Source organism: Rattus norvegicus, chromosome 13, assembly GCF_021556685.1.
Source record: "Rattus norvegicus strain SHRSP/BbbUtx chromosome 13, alternate assembly SHRSP_T2T, whole genome shotgun sequence".
In the NCBI taxonomy this organism is placed as follows: domain Eukaryota; kingdom Metazoa; phylum Chordata; class Mammalia; order Rodentia; family Muridae; genus Rattus; species Rattus norvegicus.
In genome coordinates, this window is record NC_141546.1 from 108,728,621 (window position 1) to 108,756,446 (window position 27,826).

At 44.5% G+C, this 27,826-nt stretch overlaps 1 protein-coding gene across 2 annotated transcripts in view; it reads left to right on the forward strand.

Annotated features, from left to right (window-relative positions):
* The first annotated feature begins 24,109 nt into the window (after window positions 1-24,109).
* Window positions 24,110-27,826, forward strand: part of Plxna2 (plexin A2) — a 196,799-nt gene continuing 193,082 nt past the window's right edge. Inside the window, exon 1 of one of the 2 annotated variants that reach the window (XR_015635158.1) lies at window positions 24,110-24,681. The gene's annotated coding sequence lies outside the window, so the exon portion shown is untranslated. The remainder of the gene's footprint in view (window positions 24,682-27,826) is intronic. The other variant, NM_001105988.2, reaches the window with a different exon arrangement.

Sequence of the window (27,826 nt, forward strand, 5' to 3'; positions counted from 1 at the left end):
ATTCCTCTATTCCACTCCCAGTCCTTCGTGTTTGTGAGTCTCTGGGCCCAGCTGGCTCATGTTATGAACACTGCTCTTCTTACACAGGGCACATATGCTCCAAGTCCCGTAGAATTCCTGTGTGAGATGGCCCATCCTCCCCAGACATGAATGCAGGCACCCACACTCAGTGCACAGGTCCTGTTTTCCATGCTGGGGGATGAACTACATAAAGGAATCAACACTTCTGGTCAGCAATGTGACAAGCAACAACATACATTCGATGACTGATTAGAACTCATTAGAATAATCTATGATCAGGAAATAAGTTCTTTTTTGAAATAAAGTAGATGCCTCCTAAATTTAAATTATGGATTTTAACTATGTTAACCCTATCTTCTAACATCTTAGCTGATCACAAGACTGCAAAACTCCATTCTCTACTCTTTGATCTCTTAATCCTTTATCTCCTGTGTCAATGATAGTAGTGTTTGGGTGTGCATAAGTGTCTTCCCTTGGCCATCTGTCCCCATGCAAAGGTTTCCAGAGATCTTCCACAGTATTGAATGTGGTCATAGAAATTAGGCAGAGATAGTCTGGAGGCTCATGCCTGTATTGTCATTTTTTAATGAACTCAGCCATTAAGCATCTATGATGTACTTTTTCTTCAAGCTTACTAGAGAGTCTCTGGGCATCTCCTCTCCTTCCTTGCTTTTTGCACACCCTACTCCCTCCCTCTCCTCACCCTTTATATATTCTGTGTTCAGTGCCTCTTCTGGCTTCTTCAATTTCAATGCGTTTATTGGCATGACAAATGTTGCCAAAGCCAATAGCACTGAGCCTCGGTGTCTGGGGATAGATTTCACAGTGGAAAGGGGTGGCTGGGGCCTCAGACCACATTCCCACTGTGGGCTTCTATCTCCGTCTGAAGTGGTGGCAGGCTGCCAGGAATCTTGCTCACTTGGGTTTCCAGCCTCTGCTGACTCACCAGTCCTGTTTCCAGACAGAGAGGGCATTCTAAGGATGGTAGGGGTCACTACTAAAGCTTGACAGCTAAGAAAGAAGAGAACTTGGGCTTCTGAGTAGCTGCCTACCAACTTCACTGCTACAATTTCAGTTTCTGAAGTTGCAAATTCACAAGCCAGGGCATCACCATTCATGGTGGCAAAGAAGGTGATTCTCATTCCAGACATTCACACTAGATTTGGAAGGGTCTTTAAGAGGTCTTTTAAACAAGTGAGAGTCATGCCTTTTTACATAACACACACAAAGAGATGGCGCGCACACACATACACACACACACCACTTATGTGCACAGACATAGTATATGCACATACAGGCATGCATATATATACATATGTCTATATGTATATATATATGCAAAATATGCACACCTGAGACATACACTCACAGACACATCCATGCACACATGTGCACATGCAGTCACCTCCCACACATACATACATGCACACATCTTATCAGCATGCCAGACTTCTCCCCTACAGGGTATGTTAGCTGATGGAAATTTCTATTTGCAATGAAAATCAGCTTGGGAAAAACGTCACAGCAAGAGACTAGTTTTTCCCCCAGCTGCCCCAAGATTGATCTGGTCCATGGGGTGCCCCAGATCATTGCATTCGTAATTTCATTCTGCTTATGATCTATTTCTTATATGATCAATATGATAAATGTGCTAGAGTGCAAAGTAGGTTACAGACAACACTGGCGAAGTGAGGCAGAGAGAAAGCTCGGGACTGCTGTGCTGTGTGTCTCATGAAGCAGAAAAACAATTCGGCCAGACTAGGAGCTGCAGACAAGGTAGTAGATCCTGGGTGACAGATGCAAAGTATGTGACCTCATTTCCCTCAACAAGGGTTTATGTTCCTTCTCTGTGTCTCTATCCCATCTTTCTCCACGAGCTCACACTTAGCATGTGTATAAGGCAAGCCCCTTTCTCTTATTTCAACCTGCCTTTAAATACCACTATTTCTAAAGCAAAAAATGTAAAAGGGATCAGGTACCAAAATACCAGAGAAGCATAGAGGAACAAGACGGGGCACGTTGAGTATGTGCACCCATTACCTTCCCAGGTAGGCAACAATGAGGCTTACTATTTCTGCTATTATTTTGTGCCAGGGTCTGCTCTTCCACACATGCGCCTGTGTGTCTCAGTGTCCTTGAGCCATCCATTGAATTCTCTGCATCAAGGTTTTATCATCTGTAAAAGGGATCAATTATATTGCTGTGGCAGTCACTGCTGTTGCTGGGAAGTGTTTTTGTAAAGATGGAATAATGTAAACAACTAAAAGCATACAGTGCAGTGGAAGTGTGCAGAACTGGCAAAGGCTGTGAAGCCTCCGAATAGATAAAACAAACTTGCTCCCCTCAGAAACATTATAGATGGATTGGTAAGGTGACCAGAGGCTGTAAGAGGAGCCTTAGGACAAGGCGAGAGAGCTGCACCAGGACTAGGGAGTATTGCAACTCAACTTGCCCACCCTCATGCTGCATGAATTAAGTAAATCCCTTCCCCATTTCAGGGCCTCAGTTTCTCCATCGATCATAAGGCAATTGATTCAGGGATACTGTAAGCCATTTTATGCATGCAAATGTTGCAGACAGATCTGAACCTAAGAAGGGTACAAATCAAAACCAGCTTTCAGGCAGGGAGTGACATGTTGTGGCAGAATAGAAAGGCAGGGTGTTGCATATGTGAAAATTGACCCCACCAAGTCCCCCATATCAGAGAGTGCAAGTTCAGTCAAGCATGTGCGAACAGGCTCCGTGGCAGGGAGAGGAGACTTGGAAGGTGGAAAATGAGGAAATCTGGAGGATGCTTTGGCTTGGAGCTCTTGTCCAAGATGAGAGAAGATGGACAGGAATGGATAGTGAAAGTGAGCTTGTTGGGCTCCTCACATTTATATTTGAGGGGCCTTGCTTGGTTCTCCTTCTCCCTCTAGTTACATCCTGAACACTATAGCCTTCTGGAAACTTCTGGGAAGAGAGTTCTGTCACTCCAAGTCTATTGTTACTGGTATCCACTTAGGAAATTAACTTTGGAGTTTCTCAACCCAAGCAATGCCTTATCTATTCCACTACGTTCCCCATTACCACAGAAAGCAAACTATAAACTTGGGGAACTGAGAGCTGGTTGTACAGAAGGATGGATTTTGTCTGGAGATGCCCTGGCTCCCAGGTGTCCCATTGACTGTGGAGAAGGAGAAGATAGACAAGTCTTTCCATTTTCTCAGTCAGATAGCATTGACTGTGAGATCTCTCTATGAATCACTACCAAGAACAGGGTAGGAGCCACAATCTCAACCATTTGCAGCCCATGAAGAAGCAATCAGTACTACGCAACAGGAAAATAAGCACTGGCGAAGACCAAGAAAGTGTGTTTGAGGCATGGTAGATCAGGTCTGTAAAAAGCACAGCTTATATGCTAACCAGATAGCCATTTCTCATTTAATTAATGTTTTTACTCACAAAAAAGAGGAGTCCCCTCTCTTTTCCTGTAGTTAAAATGACTGAGAATTATTAAGTCACATGAGTGGTGATTAGAAGAGCCATGGGTACAGGCCAAGGATAGATGGTTCAAGATCATATTAAGGAGATGGGAATGGAGGTAGAAAGGGAGCAAGGTACAGCTGTGGAGAAAGGTGCAGCTGTTAGGGTATTAAAATAAATAAGCATTTTAAAAATGAGAACTGCCTAGGTTAGCCAGAGATTTCTCACCATCTCTACCCAATGTAGGATGTGTGAATTTCAGAAAGAATGCCAACTAATATCAGAAAACAACAACTACATGCATTGATCGTCCTGAGATGAGTGGTCCAGGTAACAAGCACCAGCTGGCTTATTAGTGAAGAGATTCACCAATAAAGAAAAAACACCTTCATGAATTTGCAATCCAAAAAATGGAATATGTTCTATCACCCCAGTTCCTCCCCGTCCCTACAGTTCCTCCTCACCCTTATAGTTCTTCCCCATCCCCTACAGTTCCTCTCTGCCCCTAGAGTTTCTCCCCCATGCCCCTACAATTTCTCCCTAGCCTCCCTCAAGTTGCACCCCGTCCTCTTTATAGTTCCTCCCCATCTTCCTCCTTCCTCATCATTTTGTACTGACTTCCTACATTTCTCTGAGTTCTTGATCTTGAAGATGTTTCTTACTTCTCTGCCAGCAGTTGAGCTGCTCTTCTTTTGTGGGTCATGAATTCAAACCACATAGGAAACAAGACCCTGTTTCTGAGGCATTTATGGACTCCTGAGTAGCATCTTGGCTGGCACTACTTGCTTGTGATTCGTGTTTATATTTATGTGTATATGTGTGTACATACGTATATTTAATGATACCATTTGCCTGTGACTCATGTATAGATGGTTAACATGTTTGGGTCTCTCTTTGCTGGTAGCATTTGTCTATGATTTAGGGGTACCCATGCATGCACACATGCACGCACATGCGTGTGCATGTGTGAACACACACACACATTCACATGTTTGAGCACACATATGTGTGTGGTGACCAGAGGTCAACCTCTTTTTTGTTCCTCAGGAGCAAAACATTTAATTTTTTTGATACAAGATCTGGCTGGTTATCCAGCAAGCCCTGGGGATTTCTTATCTCTGCCTCCCTAGTGCTGAAATTACAAGTGCAAGCCACTATGCTTGTGGGTTCTAGAGACTGAACTTAAGTCCTCATGCTTGCACAACAAATACTTTATCAACTAAGATATCCCCCAGCCCTTACTGAAATTCTTATCAATTCTCCCAATGTCTTAGCTACTTTTCCCTTTAGCATATTCTCACTATTTCCAAAATAAGCCAAACACCAAAAATCCATGGGAATTTTCCAGTGGGAAAATTCCCAAAATCACCAAAGACTTAAATTACCATCTTATAATTGGAAAAGTCCACCAAATAGCAGAGAAATGATCTCTCATTTTCCGTGGCTTGCCAATTGAAACACCGTCTGCCTCTAATGCAAAACTGTCACAAGGCTATTCCCAGTGAGCTCAACCCCATAATTAGAAGCAGTCCTGCCTTGCCTTTGGTCTTGGGTGTTTTCATCATTGATCTACTAGAGCCAAGACATTCGTTTTGCCAAGGAAAACTCTCCTTTGAAACTTCCATCTTGTCCAAACAGAGAATTGGAGTTGACTCTTGGCAGTTCCAAAGATGGTTCTGAGTTATGTTAAAACAATACTTATGTATCAGCCAACCCTGCGCCTGTCCCAAGTTTGAATAAAGTAGCTATGCACATGAACCCATTTTCTTATGTATAAGTGGTTGTGGAAATTTAAACAGGAATGCCCAAGCCCCCCACAGAACTCATAGATTTAAATGTGTGGTCATTAAGGAATGGTGTTACTTGACAGGGATTAGATGGTGTGGGCTTGTTGGAGGAGATATGGCCATGTTGGGGGAAGTGTGTCACTGGAGGTTTGGAGATTTCAAAAGCTCAAGCCAGGCCAAGTGCCTCTCTTCCTGTTGTCTGGGGATCCCGATCTGAAACTCCCAGACACTCTCCAGCACGTGTCTCCCTGCATGTTGCCATGCCCCCAGCCATGATGATAATGGACTAAGTCTCTGAAACTATAAATAAGCCCCAGTTGAATACTTTTAAAAAATGAAGTGTTGCTGTGATCATGGCATTTCTTCTCAGTAATAGAACATTGACTAAGACACTGGTCAAGGCACTGCACCTGCTACAACTACAGTACTAGCTATGTTATCCCTGAGGGCCACCAACTCTGCTTCTTAGAATGTGATCCCAAATTCTCCTCTGAAATGTGTGGACAACAAAAACAGGAGATGGTAGAATGAAGGGAAAGGCTGCCTGCAAGAATTTTATTTTCATTCTACAAGGAACTCATGTTACAAAATTGGTAGAATTTCAATTTAGGAATGATTTAGTGCAGCTTTGAAGATCTATGCTGTTAAAAAGCAAGGTATCATCGTGTACGGTCTATCTCCTGGTGAGTGGCGTGGGTCATCATGGAGAACGCCACAACAAGAACATTCTTGAATTAATCTGACTGGGGAAAATGGAGTGTTTGCTATGTGTGGTCAGGGGAGAAGCTGGCGAGAGTGAAGAGGCCCTCTCCAGAGAGACTCCAAGTGCCATGACTCACTCACCTTACACAACTTAAACATTGTTCCTGTGCTGCCCCACTTCTGGTTGCTGACTTTTCTCCTTAATGCTTTCATAGCTCAAGGGAAACATTGCTACCTAAACCTTTTAGAACATCCACTTTGTTGGGAAACCAACTATGTGAACCACAGACTCTTCATTAGACTGTCTTATGAATGAAAGCCTGCATAACAGCATGGTGATCTGCCACCAGTGACAAGGACAATGCAGTTGCTACTCACAGCATGGCTTGGGATGTGGGACTGCACAGGATCAGATGATCCAAGAGGTAATATCAAGCACCAAAGCAAACAAGCCAGCTTAGCCAGTTTAGAGAAAAGGAAAGATCTTGGGCTCAGACTGCCTAGAGTTAAACTTCCTAGACTCAGGTCCTAGTTCATCGATGTCCTTAAATGACCTTGGGAAAGAGACTTGACCCTTCCCATCTGTGCTTCAGTTTCTCCTCTGTAAAACATCAATAATGAAAATACTTACCTCATTTAGCTCCAGTAAAGCTAAAAGAAAATAATATGAATAAAATAGCAGTATGTGTTTGAAATTTCTATCTCACCTCAAATCTCTTCATTACAGGGCTGGAGAGGTGGCTCAGTGGTTAAGAGCACTGACTGCTCTTCCAGAGGTCCTGGGTTCAGTTCCCAGCAACCACATGGTGGCTCACAACCATCTATAATGGGATCCAATTCCCTCTTCTGGTGTGTCTGAAAAAATTGTTTTACTATAATTGTTATTAAATGCAAAAGCATAGTTAATTGGTATAATAAACACACACATATCTGAATGGTATTACAAATGTCTTAGCTGTCACAAGGATTAACACATGTTATTATCCCTTTCTATTTTGTTTAGTTTTCAGTTTGTTTGGGTTTTTTGTTTGTTTGTTTGCTTGTTTTTATTCTGAGATAAAGCCTCACTCTGTAGTCCAGACTGGATTCAAACTAGCCAGTCTTCCTACCTCCCATACACCAATATGCACAGCCCAGTAATCCTTTATTTATGTACCTGCACAGCTTAATTATCCTTATTCGATCTGTGGACCCACCCACTCTACCCACATCTCTGTTTAATTTTTAGGATTATTTTTAAGTTTGTGTGTGTGCGCGCGTGTGTGCATTTGCATATCTGGTGCATGTATGTGCATGTGTGTGTACGTATACATGTGTGTGTGCATGCGTGCGTGTGCGCACACGCACATTTGAATTCAGAAGAGGCATCAAGCCCCTGAAACTGGAGTTACAGGTGATTGTAAGCTGTCCATGTAGGTGCTGGAAACTAAGTCCCAATCCTCTGTAAGAGCAGTGAATGCTCTTAACCCTATACCTAATTATTTTAAGGAAATATTTAAGGAAATTTTAAGGAAAATGTTTAAATTTTTTATCATTTCACTATGCTTTAAAAATAAGTCTTTAAAATAACAAGATAATCTGTCTTCCCTAAAATATAAAAGTATTAATATTAAATAGCAGTCACTGCTCTTTTTCTCCCTCCTTCCTCAAAAAACAAATGAAAAAGTCTACATGTTGCAATTTCCCTTAAGTCTGTTTGAACGTGTAGGCATCTTTTTCAATTATTTTTGTCTACCCCATGCAAATTTTTCTTTATGAAACTGAATCACTGTTTCTGACGGTTTGTATTTTATTTTTTATAATTTAATGTGTTCTTCTGCACTCCATGTTTCTTATAGATTAATAGTTAGATATCAAGTTCAGTAACCTGAAGAAACTGCTTCATGGTCATGTTTGTCTGTCTTAGGGCTACAGGGCTTGTTAGTTACATCAGTTTCTTGTGTGTGTGATGGTAACATTCATAGCCATTGCCTAAATATTTTAAGTCATTGTTGGATATCCAAATAAAACACATTATATTCAGTTGCATTTGAAATTCAGTGAGTGGCTGATCAGTATAATATAATAATATCCCAAATGCTTCATGGGACATACTTATACTACATATCATTTATTGCTTATCTGAGATATATATTTAACCAGGAATCATTAGTTTTTTTAACTATTGAACTTCATTCTAGTAAAAATTACAAAGTGGCACTTTAATTTGCATATTCCTTCATTCATTGCTTATAGTATGTTGAATAAAGTATGAAATAAGTGTAAAAATAAATTTCCTCCCTTGTTTATTTGCTGTGCTAAAAGATGATAAGGACACAGAGTTCAAGCTTGAGTTTATCAGTTTTTGGAATAGTGGGATAGTTCCTTCAGTAGCTAATTGGACCAACATTATGAACTCATCACGTGGGTACAGCTTTTGTGAATGTTTTCCTTCCTTATCTTCCAGTTATCTCTGATCAGTGGGCATCTAACTCCAGGGTCCTTTTCTTATGACACTTCACCCTGTCTGATATTTACTTTGTTTTCTGGTATGACAATCCCTAACTTTGTTTTGTATGTTTCCTTCTTTGTGTGAAATAAAAAGTCTTCAGGAAATGCTATGTTATGTGCTTCACATCCCTGTTACCAAAACATCTCAGAGGGCAGCATAAGAGAGAAACGATTTACTTAACTCAGTTTCTGATGGCTTAGTCCTTTGTTACTTGGCCATGTGTACTTTGGGGGAACAAGCTGGCAATAGGACTACATGAAAGGGAAGCTTTATCATAGTGGAGTAGATAGAGAAAAATGACATCAGGAATGGTCCAGGGTGAGGACTATGCCATGGGACACACTTAACTAGGGACCTACTTTCTCCAAATAGGACTCACCCCCTACTTCTCACTGCCTCCTAATAATTCCACCATGTTGCAAATTCATTTAATCCATTGATTAGGTCAGAGGTCTCACACTCTAACTGCCTCTGGCACATGCTCCCTGACATCCCCAGATATGCACCTTACTAATGGCCAGTCAAGTCATTACTCACAATTAGCCATATAGTCCCCTCTGAGGAGTTGATATGTTATTAGTATGCTTTATAATTCATTGCTTTATCTTTCCTGTTAAACTACTTTTAAAAATACAGATATATTCTGTAATGATTTGTCCAGGTTCAGAGTGGTTCCCAAACTGACTCAGAAACATACCTTGCCTGATAGTACGTGTGGCTACACTGATTGATTCCAATGAGCTTCGTTCTGTCTGCTTGCTTCTCCTTTGTGAATGTTAATACCCGAGTATCACATGATTATAAATCCCTCTGATACCCAGCAGACAATGAGAAAATATTCATAAAAGCTTCTTTAAAATCCACAGTACAGAACCCACTGGGCTGCTTCCTGCCTTGGGGCAGCCCACTCTAATTTTTCCTTGGAGTGATTGATTTATTTAGCTTTAGTAGATAAATTTCTGCTTAAATTGTTTATATATCTTGATCAAATTCTTCCTTTAAGAAGACAAGAACTTGGAAACCCTCAAAATGCTTAAATTCACGTTTACCTCCCTTGTTTACAAGAAATTCTAAGATTTCCTAGAAAAGCAAAATCAGATCAACCCTTATGCAATTAAAACATTCCCCACAGACACAGCCACAGTGAAGATTAGTTGAGTTGGATGTACAGATTTATGTCTCTTTGTCCTGGATAAAAATCAAAATTACCTACATATATTTTTCAGCTTTTGTTAAGTACAATTTGCTGTTTTCTACCCATGTGTCATGGACTCTCTAGGAGTGATCACTAAGTTCTAAATTAAATAAGAAAGCATGTTTCTATGATACAGGTATGAGCCACTAACCAAAAATCACAGTCACCCTGCATAAGCACAGCTTCCCTGGAAACCTTGCATATACTGAGCACATCAATGCTCTCACAGGTTTTTCCTAAGAGTTTCCCCTTATCTGTTTGATTACTCTTTTAAGATTACAGTTATTGCCACCTAAGAGAAAGCCAGCTTGATGTCCTCTAGCCCAATGATTCTCAAACTCTCTTGGGGGTTGCATATCAGATGTTTATATTATGATTCATAACAGTAGCAAAATTACAGTTGTAAAGTAGCAACAAAAATAATTTTATGGTTGGGAGTTACCACAAGCTAAGAAACTGTATTAAAAGGTCACGGCAAGAGAAAAGTTGAGAAGCACTGCTCTACCATTAGCAAAGCAGCTGCTTCAGTTGTCTGATCCTAGGATCGCCCCAGGGTAGAGATAACAATGACTTTCCCATTCACCCGAGGGCTCTTTCTCATCCTTACATGGGATTCTTTGTCATCCAAAGACAGTTCACAGCAGTGCTCAATTTAGAATGGACTAGTATCAAAGTCCACCCCGTGGAAAAGCAGAGCAGCCTTAGCTGCTCTTGAGTTTCAGGATAGGTCACTGGACATGGTATAAATAAAGCCAAGCTGGAGTCATTGACATCTAGTCTCAAATAAGTGGCCTAATCCAACATCTATGAAACTCTAAAATATAAAAATTGATCTCTCTGTGCTTGCTGAATTTAAGGATAATGACTATTCTCTTTCTCAGACACATGACTTGGATGTCACACCCAGCATGAATTGTGCAAGGTTGGGGCTAAGAAAGAATTTATCTCCTCATCCTGAGTAACTTTAAACGAGTACTCTCACTTGATTCTTCTTGTTCATCTAACAGTGAAAAGAGGCAATGGGTGGGTAGAAAGGCTGGGGTTAGGGTTTCCCTAAGGTAGCAGCAAAATTGGCTTCCTCTGAGTCTGCCTTTTCACTCTGATCACCAGGACCAGTAGGCCAGAGATAGGCTAATTGGTGTCCTGGTAGACAGAGAGAGTGGTGGACTCCATAGAAATGTGGATTGGGTTTGGAGCTCCACATGCTTCTAGACATTCCTTGTGCTTCCCAAAAGGAAAAAAAGGTAGGCATGAAGAATCTTTTAGGGTTAAGATAACTATAAGACCAAAATAGTTTTCATACTTATTGGTAATACATTCTAGACTTTTTATATATTTGATAAGCTCATTGGATGGGTTAAGAATGAAGAATGGTGACTCACTGAAGTCAAAATGTGGATCATCATAATGGATGCATAGTACAGTTGAATTGTTAATATTATCTTTTAAACATTGACACATTTAAAAAAAAGTGGAAGTCTGTTTGATTCTAGAGCTCTCTGAATCACACAGGTGGCACATGGGCCATGGGAGAGGTAGACAAGAACAGAGATCCTAGCATTTAGCATCCCAGACCATCAGCACCAATACTAAACCTAGGGATACTGGGCTCCACAGAGCAAACAATGGGCTGGTAAGTTGTTCTGAGGATTGATTGCCAACTTTCATTGCAGAAGAGAAACAGGCCTAGTCCCTGCCTTAAGTAACTTGTAGTCTATTGAAGTGCTGAAAGGGGAAGGGCATTATCTCCTGGAAAGTGAACTCAGGCAAGAATGTAGCTGGAAGCAGCTTAGCAGAGGAGAATTGTGCTTGATTTCAACTTTGAAAAACATCTTGGTCCTATCTCCTCAATGCTGCTTACTGGATGTGGTAAGCAAACCACTTAACCTTCCCAAGCAACCCTTACTCTTCTTATCTCAGAAATGGCTTTTTAAAAATAGCAGATATTGTATGTCTTAGAGTTGTATTGTTGTGAAGAAATACCATGGCCACAAGAGTTCTTATAAAGGAAAATATTTTATAGGAGCTGGCTTACAGTTCGGAGGTTTAGTCCATTGTTGTTATTGTGGGAAGCATGACAGTGTGCAGGCAGACATGACACTGGGGAAGGATTTGAGAGTTCTACATCTTGATCCACAGCATTAGAAGGAGGCAGGGAGCCATACTGGGTGTAACTTGAGCACATGAGACCTCAAAGCCTGCTTCCACAGTGACACACTTCCTCCAACAAGGCTACCTCCTAATTGTGCCACTCTCTATGGGTTAAGCATTCAAACACATGAGTCTATGAGGGCCATTCCTATTCAAACCACCACACGGTAATTCAACAAACATTTATTACGCAACTTCTCTCCCCACCAGGTTTACAATGGAAAAGATCCAGGTATGAATTTTTGTTAATTTATTATTGTTGTTGTTGCTTTTTTGAGACAGGGTTTTCACCATGTGGCCTTAACTGACCTAAAATTTGCTAGGTAAACTAGGCTGACCTCAAATTTGTGGTCAGTCTTCCTGCCCTTGCCTCTTGAGTACTGGGGTTATAGTACTGCACCACCACATTCATTGTTTTAAATCTGGGAGCACTGGATGAACATAAAGCGCTACCGGCCCAGAGCGGAAAGGTAAATCCCCAGGGAGGCAGGCTGGAGGAAGTACTGAGGTGCTCCCAGCACTGGACAGCTGTGGGTTGGGGATGACACCTTCCAGACTGCAAGAGTAACCTGAGCAGAACTCGAGGGGACAGGTGACCTTAGCTTTTTCCAGGGACAGAGGGTTGAAGGAGGAGTTATGAGAAATGCAACAGGTACTGAGGGTAGACCAAAATTATGAAAAGATAGCCTTCATCCCTCCCTCTAATGTTATGGCTATGTGGTGTTATTTTTATTCAAGGGAAGAAAAAAGGAAAAGAATGCATGCTGCTCACCCAAACATCAGGACATTCTGTCCCTCTGTGATTGTGCTTCATGAAAATGCTTTCCAGCAAAAAAACGAGAAAGAATGATTAAGGGGAAAAAAATAACTAGAGCCACATTCATTTCAGCTCCTCTGAAAGCACAGCGGGAGGAAGTGGCTATGTTTGCCAAACTCCAGAAAAAGACACAATTGACAGGAGGCGGGGAGGAGAGGGTGAAGCAGCAGAGGGCATGAGGAGGAGGGGTACCTCTTGTTTTATTCTCCCCCGAAGATACAGTAAATAATGAAGAGGTGTGGTGCACGGAGGAGAAATTACTCAACAGGGCCCTTTCAGGGAGGAAAATGGAACTAAACCCAGACTCCATCATTTGTTCTGACATCCAACTCCCTGTTTACATGGGCGCTCCCTGGAGCTGATGCTCCCCTCTGCTGTCATAAGTAGTTCTTGACTGGAGCGCTTCATTTCAAAATAATGCCCTGAAGTTCTTCCATTGTCGTGATTAACACAATGTAACATTAGCCTCACCACAACTGTGGAGGAGGGAGGCTGTCAGGCATCCCTATTTCTTTGGAGCCAGAAAAAAAAATCTGTTAGCCCACTAGGTGGCGCAATCACTGAGGTTCTCTGCATCTTTTCTGGTCATGGTGTCCACCCAAAAATGGATTCAGAAAACGTGATACATTTATACAATGGAATACTATTCAGCTATTAAAAACAAGGATGTCTTGGATTTGCAGGCAAATGAATAGAACTAGAAAATATCCTGAGATAACACACACCCAAAAGGACATTCATGGTATGTACTCAATGACAAGTGGGTATTAGCCAAAAAGTTCGGAATACCCATAACACACCCTACAGAAGGACAGCCCATGTGAGGATGCTTGAATCTCACACGGAAGGGAGAATAGAATAGTCATGGGAGGCAGAGGGAGGGAGAGACCTGGGTGGGAGAGGTGTGAGTAAGGGGAATAGGGGGGCAAGATCAGGTATGTGGAGAGACAGGAAAGAGTCCTAGTGAGCCAGAAGAATGAATGGAAATATGCAGCTGCCAGGAATAGGGGTGGGAGATTCTCTAGGAAGTCCTTGAGACCTGGGATGAGGGGAAGCTCCCAGGAGTCAATGCCAAGTGACTGTAGCCAAAATGCCCAACAGTGGGGAGATGGAACCAGGAGAGACCACCTCCGGTAGCCAGACAGGACCACCCCCCAGCAGAGGCATGGGGACACCAACCCATCTACAAAACTTTTCACCCAAAACTGGTACTCTCTAAGAGAAATGCAGGCACAAAAATGGAGCAGAGACTGAAGTAATAGCTGACCAGTGACCGGCTCAACTTGAGACTCATCCCATGGGCAGGCACCAAACCTGACACTATTAATGACGCTATATTGTTCTTGCAGACAGGAGCCTAGTACAGCAGCCCTCTGGGAGGCTCCGCCCAGCAGCTGACTGAGACAAACATTGGACGGAGGTCAGGGAAGATTGAAGACCCTGAAGGCAATAGCAACCCCACAGGAAGACCAACAGCGTCAACTAACCTGGGAGTTCCCAGAGACTTAACCACCCACCAAAGATTATCCACAGGCTGGTCCCAGTCCCTGGCACATATACAGCAGAGGAATGCCAAGTCTGGCCTCAGTGAGAAAGGATGTGTCTAATTCTATAAAGAGTTGATAACCCAGAGTGGGGGTGTGTGAAGGGTGCCCTCTCAGAGGCAAAGGGTTGGGGCGTGGGGGAGGAACTCTATGGGGGGGAGGAGGACCAGAAAGGGGGACGGCTTTTGAGATGTAAACAAACAAACAAGAGCCAGGGCCGGGCCTCAGTCACCTCAGTATTTTATACCACAAGACTGAAACAGGAATTCCAAAGAGAGGGAGAGGCTGTCGAGAGGGTTATTAGAGGAGAGAAGGTATGTGTTACTGGAAAGCCCCATACTCCAGTCCCTTCAAACACGGAACAGCATTGCCAGCACAATGGATGTAAGGGGCTACAGCCGCCTATGACTCGGGAAGATTCATAACAGTGGTGTCTGGTGCAGGAACGTTTATCAAAGAGAAATCATATGACTAACGAGGATTCCAATGCAAGACCCTATTTTTCAGCTCCATCTCTAACTTACACTGTTCTCCTTATCTTAGGCATCAAACTTTCTTAGACAGCAAAGGAAGACCTTCTGAGTGTTCCTTCTCTTGTACCTCACGGAAAGACTGAGGTCATGGTCGAGTAGGGGCATGGAGCCACAGTCCTGGATTTTAGGGACAGAGTCAGGAAGAGAAAGACTTGTGCAAGTCACACAACCAATGGCAAAGTCAAGAATGATATCCTAGCTTCCAAGTTCCCAGTCTAGTGTCATCAAACTTTTTGGGATTTTTTTTTCTTGGTTTTTGTTTATTTGACCTTTTGTTTCAGTTCAGCCTTTGTCTTCCAACCTGTGTTGATTTTTGAATCAATAAACAGATAGGTAAATGGGGAGAGCTGGAAGTGATGGATAGAAACAGAGTTGCCTTTCCTGATCTTTCTACCTTTCAAGCATTCAGAATATCCTACAAGAGATCATTTCACAGAAGGAATAGTGTTGAGCTTGATATCTAGCTAGAAAAGAGGGGAGGTTTCAGACCAAACTCTTCTAAGTATTCACAAAACCGAAAATGTGACAACAGGCTAACGTTTTATATTAGCTATTTTATGGTGTCCGTTGATGATGTGCTTGATTCTTTCTTGCCAAGAACTTGTGCCACTTCTGGATTTTTTTTTCAATCTGTAGTAATTCACACCCTGTCCTAAATTTACAGCCTGAAGCCAGACTCTGCGTTTTGCACCTGGGTGTCAGAGTATTGATTTATTTAAGCAGGGTATTTATTTATTTTCTCATGGGGTGAGGGACTTTACTCTTTGCCAACCTCCTCAGGCCAGCTCCCCACACCACCCCCTTCAGGCCCTGCTCAGCCCCACCTGTCTGGTTTGAGACCTCCCAGACTCCTCCCCATCTGTAGCTCTGCTCTGCCTCACAGCAGACAGGAAACAGACTCTGGGAGTAGAGTGGAGCCATTCAGACCAGGTCCTGCTGTCACTCAACTCACACTCCTCTTCCGGGGCTCTTGTCTCAGGGAGGGCCTAGCACTGGATGAGATACCTCAGATATCAGCCAGGAAGGAGGAGCTGGGAGCTGAGAGAGGGTGAGTTGAATGGTCTGTCTCAGAAGGCTTGCAGTCAGAGGCAGAGAAAATTCTCCCATCATTACTGTCTTTCTTTTTCCCCTAATTAGGAGGAGTGAGAGTTCAGTTCTTCTGGGGCTTGTAGGGCAAGGATGTAATCAAGGTGAAGTCAGGCATGGCGTTTTGCTCACTGGGCTCCCTGTGGATTCCCACAAAGACAGGCTAACACATTCACTCTAAGAGGTGCGGGTGCACACATTGCACCCAATTATCCCATTATTTCGAAAGGCCACGGATGTGGTCTTGTGTGGTGCAAAGGTGACATAAGCTACTGGAGGTCTGCATGTGCTTGCAACGTCTCTGCCAGCGACAGAGACTCTCCCTATTAAACACTCACACCTCGTAAGATATGGGTGAGTTGGCCTTATTAATATGATTGTTTATAATAATCACGAAAACAATTATAGCATGTTCTCCATTGTGAGAAGATAACATTCTGTACGCTCAGTAGAAAAGCAGCAGCTCTGAAGTTTTGTTGGATGAATCTGTGAGAGCCTTACTATGGCTGGGCTCTGAACGGATCTCTGCTAGCTGAAGGTTTAGAGGGCATAAGGCCTAGGGCCTCCCACTTCTTTAACCTGGAATAACTTCCTCATCTGCTTTCGCAACTTCTTAGCCAATCATGGGCAAAGTGGAAAAGATGGAGTTGTCAGACACCTATGCTACCTATTGACCATAGGACATCATTTAATTTAATTTTGTTTTATTTTATTTTATTTTGAGACAAGGTCTCACATAACCTTTTCTGGCCAGGTTGGCCTCAAACTCACTATGTAACCTTGAACTTCTGTTCTTCCTGCCTCCACTTCTGAAGATTATGGGGATATACAACTATACTAGCTTATGCAATACTGGGGATTGGATATTAGGCTTCATATAGGCATTCTTAACAACTAAGCTAAACCTTGTGGCTGCCTGCTATCTGTTCTGCATTTGTCAGTTGAGGTAGAAAGACTCAGCTCTGAGATTAAGGTTCTAAGACTCTAAGCAATAGAATGGTACTGGGCGGACTATGCATGGTTGACCCTTAGCACCATGTTGCACTATGACAATGACAACTGAAAGGATGATATCCCTTTAAATGAAGAAGCCCGGACAAAATAAATGCTTCCTGTAGGATCTAAGTTTCGTGTCTCAAAGGACTCTGCATTTGTTGGCTTTTTCCTGCCTATCTTTCCCCTGCCCCTGGGGTTCATGGGGGCCTGCTTGTGAGAGCCCTAGAGCACAGTTCCCCTAATTCTGAGAACAGCTGCCATTCAACCTTGGCTAAGCACTAAAGGACAGTGACTCCACAAATACAAGGGATCTCCCACTTGGTGAAGGAGCTGAACAGGGAAGAACCCCCAAAGATGCAATTCATTAATTGTTGGTCTTGAGGGTCAGGCCCCTGCCTCCAAAGTAATCAAAGCAGGATTGCTTAGTACTAGGGCTATTCCAGCATAGAAAGACTTCTTGATTCCAGAAGGAAAGGTGACTAAGGGGAATTTCTTTGCTTGGTTACATCTCACCAGGAAGAATAAGAGAAGAGGAGGAAACTAGATTGCCAGGGTTGGAATAAGGAAGCCAGTACAGGCAAGCCTATGCCAAGGGACATTTTGGTGAGCCAAGCTATTTTCTACAGAAAAGCAAGGAAGAGAACAAAGTACGTTGTAGCAGATGGGAAGCAGACACCATCATGCATTCAAGTAACACTTCCCAGTATGAGAAGTCCATTCACAGTCAGCATCTTGGTTATTTCTTCTGAATCCTTGCAAGACACAAAAAGGAAGTATTTCTACTTTAAAAACAACAGAATGAAACAGAAGCACCAAGAGAACTATCCTGGAAATACCTGACCGAATGAATAGAGCTTCCTTGGGGGGAATCTTTTTAGAAAGGGGGAAAGGCAGAGCACAGGATCCTTCTCAGATGCTGTACCAGGCATAGAGCATCAGCCTAAGTTTTGGCCAAAGACCACAAGTCAGTCCATCTTCCATTCTGTAACCTCTGACCTGGCAGGCAGTCCCAGGGTCCTGTTGGGTAGTTCTGAGTGCCATTGCCCAGGTGTACAGAAGATACTCTGCTTTCAGAAGTGCTCTTAGATGAGTGGAGGGAATGGGGGAGGTAGGTTAGGAAAGAGGATGAAATATACAGGGGCATGAGCTCTGCCCATGAAAGGTTTAGGGAAAAGGGAGAGATAAAGCCCACTGTGTTTGATTTGGAGCCTTAACAAGCTTGCTACTGTTTAAAGTGCACAGGAAAGTGAAATTTGCAAAGGGAGGAATGGAGGAGGGGACAGGGCAAAGTCTTTATGAATGGTGCTGAGAATCTAGAGCAGGTGCCCAGCTCCTGTGTTGCCTCTGGCCCTGGGCCCCATTGCCCAGGCAGAGACTTTCCACTCGAGTGGCCCAGCGGCCTCTCATTTCCATTCATGAGATGGCCTCTCAGATGGATGCCTTTGTTGCCAACAATATGTGTGTGAGGGGGGTGTGGTAGAGGCTACTACTTTGGCTATGGCTGCCTGACAACATCTGCAGGGTGAAAGTGAGGTACAGTTTCAGGACATGAAAGGCCCACCCACAGGGATACCATATTACCATTGGCTTGGAATCTGAGCAAGAGAAAAAAAAATGACACTCATCTCTGGGCAGAGATAGGTCAAGTGAGAAGTGCCATGACAATCAATTCAGGGAGCCAGGAGCATGCCTGAAGAAAATTGGTGTGCTGCCCAAAGATGGCCATCAACACCTGCAAGCAAGAGCCTACTCACCTCCTCCAAGGTTCACACGCAGCTCCCAATCCCAGCCCCCATCTCACTCTAAGCCCCTTGATATATGCACATACAAGCTCCAGGCAGCAATCCCATGTTAAACATTGACACTTGCCACCCCCATCTTGCAGAGAAACAGACTTAATGTAGAAAGCCTGCCAAAGTGTGGCTGGCTTCCAGTACCAAAAATACCTCCTATGATCCAAGGGGCTACCGAACTGGCATCTATTTGTGGGGTTGAGGCTGCTGCTATGACAGAGAGGACTCCCGTAGGGACGGGCTAGCTGCCCATTTGGGACCATCCTCCCCCAGCATACAGACTTGCTTGCTGGTGCCTTCATGGGAATGCCCGCCTCTTCCTGGAACACAACCTCCTGTTCTCTCTTACTTTTCTCAACGTCCTGTCTATGTCAGTCATGTGGTGACAGAGAAAGAAAAGGTCTGGGGACTAGAACACCAATGTAGCTATACATGCCTGGGCCAGGGTAAAGCTTAGGAATAACTGTGTGGAACAGTAGATAAGAATCCCTTGGAGCTTGCAACAATTTCCAAAGATTAGAACATCCCTTATTTGATGGGTATTTATTAAATACTTGCCACTTGCCTAAAACTGTGTTTGGCTATAAATGTCACTCGTGACCCCCACAGCCCCCTTGGCAAGTCCCCCAAGGTCTAAGATTTGACATCAGTTGAGCAGGATGAGAAGGAAACACCAGGGGGCCAGATAGATAAAGAAAACTTGAGTCCCCAGAAAGGCAGCAGAGTATAAGGATGTGTAGTCTGTTGGTTATTTATACGGAAAAATAGAATGCCGCTCAGCTACTTAAGAAGAATCGAAGCTTCTCCTTTGTGGCAGTCCACATATTCAGAGCACTTTATGTCAAATGAGTGAAGCCAGGCACAGAAAGACTCACGCAAAGGTCTCACAGAAGTGAAAAGTCCTAAGGTGGCTGACAGAACCTAGAGGCTGATGGAGGAATTGGCTAGTCAAGTCACAGTTTCAGCTAGATAGACTGAGCTAAGCTCCAGAGTCTACAGCATGGTATGGCTACTACAGTTAACAATAATTTATTATGTGTTACAAAATAAGTAACAACTGTTTGAGGTGACAATATATTAATTACTCTAATCCGATCATGACATGTTACATATAGCGAAATGTCACATTGCACCCTATAAGTATGTGCAATTATTTTGTATCAACTAAAATTGTAAATGTTCTAAAGAGATAATTATGTACTATATACAATTCTACTGGAGGGAGAAATACAATAAAGTTGCCTTTAATACTTTGTGGTCAAATAAATGATGGTCAAGATAGGTTAGCTCAGCACCTTTAAACGCTTGAGGCTATGGACACTACTGTCACCTGTAAAACTCAGGAACCAAAAATGATTATCTTAACTCTTTTTTACTGAATTTTTAATATATTATATTCTGGTCACAGTTTCCCCTTCTGCAACACCCATCAAATCCTTTGCAACTCCCCACCCACCCAACTTCATATCCTTTCGAAGAGATATCCATATCTCTTTAGAAAACAAAAGAGGGCAAAGAGAAAAAAATTAAAACAAAACAAAAAATAAGAATGCAACAAACAAACCCATTAAAAAAAAACAGAAGCCATGTTATACAAGCAAAAGACCAGTAAGATAAACAACACAACACAAAACAAACAACAAAACAAAAACAAAGCAAAATGAGACATGTCTACAAAAATACCATTGAGCTCCTTTTGTGTTCACCATCTACTGATGGACATGGGAACTACCCTTAAGTGTGGTTAATATACCCAATGAGACTTCGCTGAGGAAAACAAAGTTTTCCTTTGCTGTAGTAATAATATTTTTAATAAATCTCGGCGCTAGATTACTACCCACCTCAATGTTTATGGATTTATGTTCTCAAATGAAAAACACAAATGGAGTCATTATATTTAATATGCCTTAAGCAGCACAATAGCTAGCCATCTGCCTGGCCTCCATGTTGCTAGAATCTACTTCCCACCAATAATTCCAAGTTACTACTTACTAATTTCTATGTTCTATCCTGGCTCTAGACCCAATTGAGCCAAATACTCTGGGTCTCTTTATTCCTGACCACATCTCAGGCATGGCATCTTTCTTCCCTCCTTCTACTTCCTCCGCCTTCTCCTCCTCCTCCTCCTGGAACTCCCAAGTGCAAAAAATCTAAAACCCTTCTTCTTTCTCTTCTCTTCAGCTATTGGCTGCTCTGTCATCACTATTTATCAATCAGAATTAATTGGGGGCATGTGTCCCATAAGGCACTACAGACCCTCTTATGCAAACAGTTTTGGGGGACACAATTAGCATTAAAATACAAACAAGCAGCTACAATTTGCAAGTGAATGTCAGTTGGAGTCTTGGTTAGATGTGACAGTTCCTGTCTACCTCCCTCTCTTAGCACTGGGACCCCATCTCAATTGAACCTGTGCAGGCCCTGTGCATGCAACCTCAGTCCCTGTGAGTTAATATGTGCTATGGTATAACAGACTGTTATTAGGAATAATTTTATTACCATTCTTCTTGAGCAGAACAATATTCGGTTTTCACCTAGGCCCATGGCCTATTCTGTCTCATGTTCTTGGCCACCAGGACAGTGTCCTGCATGGGTTATATTATCTTAATTCTTAAAGTGTAACTATGTGCTTAACTAATGTTGTGTAACAGTCTTCTCCAAGATAAAACATTCCATCCTGTAGGACCCTTCTTAAGCAGAGAGGTAAACAACTTAAAATAGTTTCAGGAAGTCCCTGAAACTGACCAGATCTACTAAGTCTGTGCCTGCCAGAGTAAGCAATAAAAGCTGACAGCCTGCCTCAGATGGGAGAAAGCTGAGCTGCAAAAACTCAAAAAGAATTGCCTGAAGAGCTTTAAACCAGAGTGGCTTGGAACGGACACTCCCAACCTGCTGAGCTGCTACAGGCTGTGCAGTGTGGTCCAGGTTTTCCCAGCTGCCACCTGGACCTTGGCAATGCAGCTGCTTTGAGTAATTTCTGCCTGAAAGCAACACTTCTCCCATACTCCTGTCAGTAACCCCAGTAAAACTCATTGGTTTACCAAGTTGGACTTTGGTGGTGTCTGAACTTTGGACTGTCAGGAGATCCCTAGCTGGGGCGAGTAGGCCTGTGTTGCATCTCCCTAAGAAAAGTTTTGTTGCACAACTTTCCATTTTAAGGATATTATCAATTCTTCAAATACCTCCACTTCGCATCTTAACCTTTCAGCTCCCAGGAGATTTCAAGCTGGAATCTCATCTTAGAGATAGGAAACTGGGGCTGCCTAGGAAAGGCAAGGGTGTTGCTTGCTTCCAGGCACCTCCTAGATCAGGCTTCTGGGATCACATCCTGTACTGGCTCCCTTTCAGATGATGCTCAGTGGCAATGTGGGAGTAGGGTGGCATCATGTCACCCGGCCTGGTGTGTGATCTGTCTGTAGGTGTTCTTTCTCCCACATTCTCCCTCTCTCTTCCTTTACTCATGACAGGCAGGGCAAGCGTGGGGAGAAGAGAACAGGATGGGTTTATGTGGAGGAGTCACTTCATTTAATGTGCCCCCATTCTTCATTTAAGGGTTTATTTCTGGATCACAGGGGGTGGGGACATATATCTGAAATTATTTAAATTGTATTGTAATCATCTCAAACTGAGATTAAATTGAGGCACTGAGAAGAGATAAGACCCCCAACACACACACACACACACACACACACACACACACACACACACAGAGTCACACAGCACTTGATTTAGAATTAAAGGCCCTGACATTCAATGGAGAGCTTTATCAGTTATCCCAGTCCTACAAAGGATGGTCTCAGGTGAAGCTGGCTAGACTGATGCTCCTCTCATTAAAAATATGGCAAAAGTGTTCCAGAATCTGAGAGCACCTTCTTTTTTAATCTACCTTAACAAAATGTGCCTTAAATCCAGGATACTCAGAAATAAGAGGATAAGGATTGTTTGGGTAAGGAGAGAAGACCCACTCATATGCAGACATAAACAATAATGGAGAAAAAAATAAATGTGAGAATCACCTGGTGTTTTATCAAAAATAAATGCTACATAAATTCAAAGGATAAGATAGGTGTGCATCATGGAATTCAGACTCTTTGTGGCTCCAAAGGACAAAATTGGCAACAGCTAGTGAAACTTACTGGAAACAAATTTTAGGCAATTAATGAATTGATTAATTGAAGAGCTTTTAAATGATCTAACCAGGTTTTGTTTTTAAGAATAGCTAATTGGGCCAGTGTCGTGGCATAAACCTTTGAGTCCAGCACTTGGGAGGCAGAGAGGCAAAGCAGATCTTTGTGAGGTAGTGGCCACTATGGTCTATAGTAGAGAGTTCCAGGACAGCCAGAGATACATAATAAAGAAAACAAACAAACAAAAACAAAAAACGAAAAAAACAAAAGAAAGAAAAAGAAGTAAAACCTACATTCCAAAACCCCGTGTCTCAAATATAGTCGATGAAAGTAATATTCATTCTCTCCCCCTCCTTACGCCCCCCAACCCACACACTGAGAATTCAGGCAACTGTTTTTATGCTTTCACAGGCACAACCCACATCCCTTTTTCTTTTTATACCGATGAAGAGTGTGGCCACGAGAGGGCAGTAGGGGACGTTTGTCAGATACTTTGACGTGTTGAGTAAACTCAGTATGTTCAGTCTCCATCAGGGAATTTGAAGACCCTGAGACCTTGCAGGGGTATGGCTTGCACAGGTCCTCATAGGAAAACCGGAGCAGAGACTGCAGATACAGAGACTATTAGCCAAGGAATCAAGATCAGTGAGCGCACCGAAGCAACCAGGACTGAAAATTCTCTTTTCTGGGGTTATTAAAGTTGTCTTAACCTTCTAGCCATTACCCTCCGCCTCCAGTATGAGGTGGGCTCGCAGGTCTGGATAAGGCAAACGCTCCTGATCCTCTGGTTCCCACTGCACCCACCCGAGTCAGGCCCAGCTCTATGTTCTCAGTGGAACAGGAAACCGGAGATGCAAAGCCAGGCTCCTCTTCAAAATGTAGAGATAATAATTATCAACAACTTCAAACCTCTTTTGGCAGCTCGCTGGATTTCTGGAATTTATAGGGTGGAGAAATTCTCTGTTCCGAAATCTGACACCCTATCTTAAGCCCACCAGCAATACAGGTTCCTCTGCACTCACCCCTAGCTCACAGGTGAAGAGGAAGGAGGGAAGGCTGTGCTCTGTGACAGGTGATGACACACGAGGGGATGGAGTGCTCTCTCATCACTCTGAGCCCCTCCTGAAGCGGAGCCAGCTAGCTCACCAGGCCCTGAGAGAGACCTGCTTCCCTAGACCCTTGGTACCACCTTTCTGGTACCTTGACTATTGACCGTGTCTGCTGGTCCAAGCCGAGAGTGGAGAACGCCTGCAGAGCGGTAGCTCTGCCGGGTTCTCGGGTGGACAGGCTAGGGTATTCATTCTGCGGGGGCGGGGCGCGTGGGCGGGGAGGGGGTTAACACGGCCTCTATGATAATGAGCTGAGCGGTAATATAGGAGGCCGGCTGAGGGCGCCGCCACCGGAGCCGAGCTGAGTCGCGCTGCGCGCAGCACTGTCCGCGCAGAGCCAAGCGGGGGCGGCGGGAGCAGCTGCCGGGATCCTTCAGCTGAAGACGAGCGATCAGATCTGGTGGACCCGTGAGCCGCGGAGCCGCGGGGAGCTTACGGGCCCGGTCGCAGACAGAGCTGGCAGCGGTTCCCGGAGGAAATAGGGCCGAGCGGGCCAGGAACAGAGGGGAAGGAAGCGCAGGATCGCTGATGTCAGAGCAGCCCGGAAAGTCGTGCCGGAGAAACCTGAAGACACCCGGCTTTGAGCCGCCCCGGAGAGACCCTGCGGGACCCCACGCCCCTTCGCAACCAGGTCCCTGCGCGCAGGCGACCAGGACGAATACGCGAAGACCCAATCCGGGGCTACCCCAGGAATACAGGCAAGCAGCCGGCGCGGGCCGAGGATTTTAATGACCCTGGGTTCCATGTGGACCAGGCTGTTCCTGTGACTCGGGTCAGGCAGGACTGGGCGCACGCTGCCCTGGGCAATCGCCAGACGAGCGGACGAAGCGGCGACGCAGGGACAGACAGACAGCGCCGAGCTGGGTAAGCGGCGCCCTCCGCCCTTTCCCTGAGCGCGCTCCCGCGGCGGTTCCTCCAGCGCAGCCACCCCAGGTCCCCTTGGGGTCCCGGCCCCGGCCCCGGCTTGGTTGTGGCGGCGAGTCTCCGCGCGTGATCCGCCACTGTCCAGGCTTCCGGGCCATAGATTCCGGCGGCTCTGGTGGTTCCGGCGCTCCGTGGTGCGCTTGTAACGCGCACCTGCCGGCTGTCTGCAGCTCTAGGGAGCGCCTGGGAGGGGAGGTCGTCCCAGGGTTGGAGTCCAGAGAGGGCCTTAGTGGCACTTGAGAGATAGCCTGGGGTGACTATGGCCGGAGGCCGTTTTGGGGGCGTTCACCAGGCAGTGTAGTCCCGGGTGGCCACTGACCCTTCCAGTGTTTCAGCAGACGGGAATCGAATTGGGAAGAGGGCATCCTTTGCGCGCGTTCCGGGAAGCTGTGAGAACGGTTTGAAAGCACTGTGGTTAAGTGTTTCTGTCCCCATCCCCCATGGCATAGTGCCCAGCTGGGGCCGGCCCCCTTGGTTTGAGCAACAGTGGTGCTGGTTGAAGTGGGAGTTTGTCCAGAGTCCAAGGGGCTCCTTAAAGCTCATTTCCTCCGTGAACTCTTTTTTGCCCTACCTCACGAAGTGATAGGATCTTAGAAAATTCCAGTTTCTCTTACTCATGACTAGTCTTCTTAAATGCTCATCTTGATCTATATGTCAAAAGCTGAAAATGTCATTCCTAGGGCCCTCAAAAATGTCCACCTGTTTAACATGACCCTTGCCCTGGGAGGAGCTACCTCTTCAAACAGCTCATGTAGAGACAGGCAGAAGAATAAGCTGGGGGAAACTTGGGAGAGCAGGTCAGTCACTGCTGTCTGGAAAGGAGAGCCAGTAGTTGTCTAGAGCAAGAATGTTCAGCTCTGTGGAGAACCAAGATCGTAGACAGCTTAACTCATACGCACAACAGACAGAGGTAAATGACTTTGGGGAGTGAGGCTACCAGATGTCTGAAGGCCCATCTGTGGAGAATTAGACAATTTGAGACACAACCATTCTTTCAGTGGACCAGGTCTGTACAGTTGAGTTTCAGAGCTGGACTGCAGGCAATGCTGAGATGGCTGCTTTCAACAGACCTGGAGTCAGGTTCAGCTCTCTGTGATTCCACACAATAGCAGGCCTGTCATACTGAGTCTCTTTCCAGATCTTGAAACTTCATTCTTCCCTCTGGGCCAGCTCTGAATGTTGGGGCCTTCCAGTGAGAACCAGTCCCCAGAAGAGCTTAGCCCTGGCTGGAGGAATTCAGCTGTTCCTAATTGAAATGCACAACTTTCTGTGCAATCACCCTGGAAAACTCCTAGAGTTGCTAGCAGCCCTCCATCCTCTGATCTCCAGGCAGGAAGATAGAAGAATTCATTAACTTCTCTTCTCCCCACAGAGCATCATTGGAAGTAATTACCTGTGATCTCTGCTGGGTGGCCTAGGGGTGGAAAATTGAGAGAGGGCAGGGAACCAAGGAAACAGAGTGGAATCTGGCCCCATATCCCAGGAGGTTGCTTTTTTGTTTGTCTTCTACCTGACATCACCTCCTCTTAGTGCTAAGCCCCAACCCATCCCACAACTTGCCTCTACTGCCACTAGCTAGTATTATCTAAAGAACCTGCCTTTGTCACAGTTAATTCTGTCCAAAAACCTGTTGATAAAGGGGACTGTGAAGACTGACTGACCCCTCTGTTCCCATACTGTCCTCAGAAAATTTGCATTGACATGGGGGTAAATAGTGTTGAAAAACAATTCAAAGAGCATGGCTTTTTGAGCCATGTACGGAGGAGGAGACTCTGCTAAAGGTTTCAAGCCCTGAAGTGCCAATGACTTGAATGGTTCTCCCTGCTCAGGTACAGCCTGGCAAGGGAGTCTCAGCTGCACCCTTTTCATTGTTGTCAGGGCATGGGGACAAGGACCATCACAGATTGGATCCAGGAGGGGGTGAAGAGCAGCGGACCTTTGGTTAAAGGAAGAACAGACAATAATATCATTTGACTATTGCTCAAGACCATGCCATCTCAAGGCTGCTGGTCCCTATCATAGCTGCCCTGAACATCTCTCCTGTCTCTATACTGTCAATGAAGGATTGCCCTCTAACATTCTTGACCAAGAGAAGCTGTAGATATGGTAGATGATTAAGTTCAGCATCTGTTTTGCAGGAGTTGCGTGTTCCAAATAAGGTTGGGAAGCCTCAAAGAACAGCCTCTCTCTACTAGGGCCCCTCTCCTGCTTACCAACACTCCTGATTATTCAGCTAATCTTTATTTCATGGGCAAGGAGACACAGGAGCAGGAGGGGAAGCCAGTGACATGCTTAAATACACAGGACAGCAGCTGGCTTTAAGCTTGCCAGCACAAGCAATCCCGAAATATTTCTGATGCTGGAGTCATCACTGTTTGTGGAGCCTTACGGTTTCTATTCCACCTTGCTTTCTATGATTGCCTCTAGAAGCTACAGGATTTGGTGTTGGGGAGGCAATTCCTATTTCCAGGCCCCCCTCCCCAGCTGTCTTCCTGCATTGCCACACAGCTGTCTCTGCACAGAGAGACTAGGGTACAATATACTTCTGTCCATCATGGCAAATGGAGAGAGGCAACCAGAGCCAACCCCCTCGCAACCCCATGCAGATCATAAAGAGACGGGAGCATTGTGTTACAGTCTGTTAGCCGGAATAATCCAAGACTGTAAGAGAATCCAAGAAAAGCAGGCTTTGAGGTGAAGTTTTTACAGCTAATATGTGTAGCACCCCAACACTACCTTTCTCCCATTGCTACCCCTTCCCCCCAGGGCTGTCAGTTATCAATTCATTCTATGTGAGTGTTCTGTTTCTCCCCACCACATATGCTCAGTTCAAACAATGATGAATGGAACTGATTCCCTTATGGGAAACAGTTTTTTCACTTAGTTACAAAGATTTCATGCCTGATTAGAGCAAATGAGGGGTGGGTGTGCCATCCTGTGCTTTTTTTTGGTCATTTCTAAAGGTGAACCCCCTGTGGAGACAAAAAGAAAGGCAGTTCCTCTGGGGTCAAACAGCTGGTCCCATCCTGCCTGTTGGCTGGTCTGAAGGGGCCACCCCCTCTCCTCTGCTCAGCCCCCAAAGTTC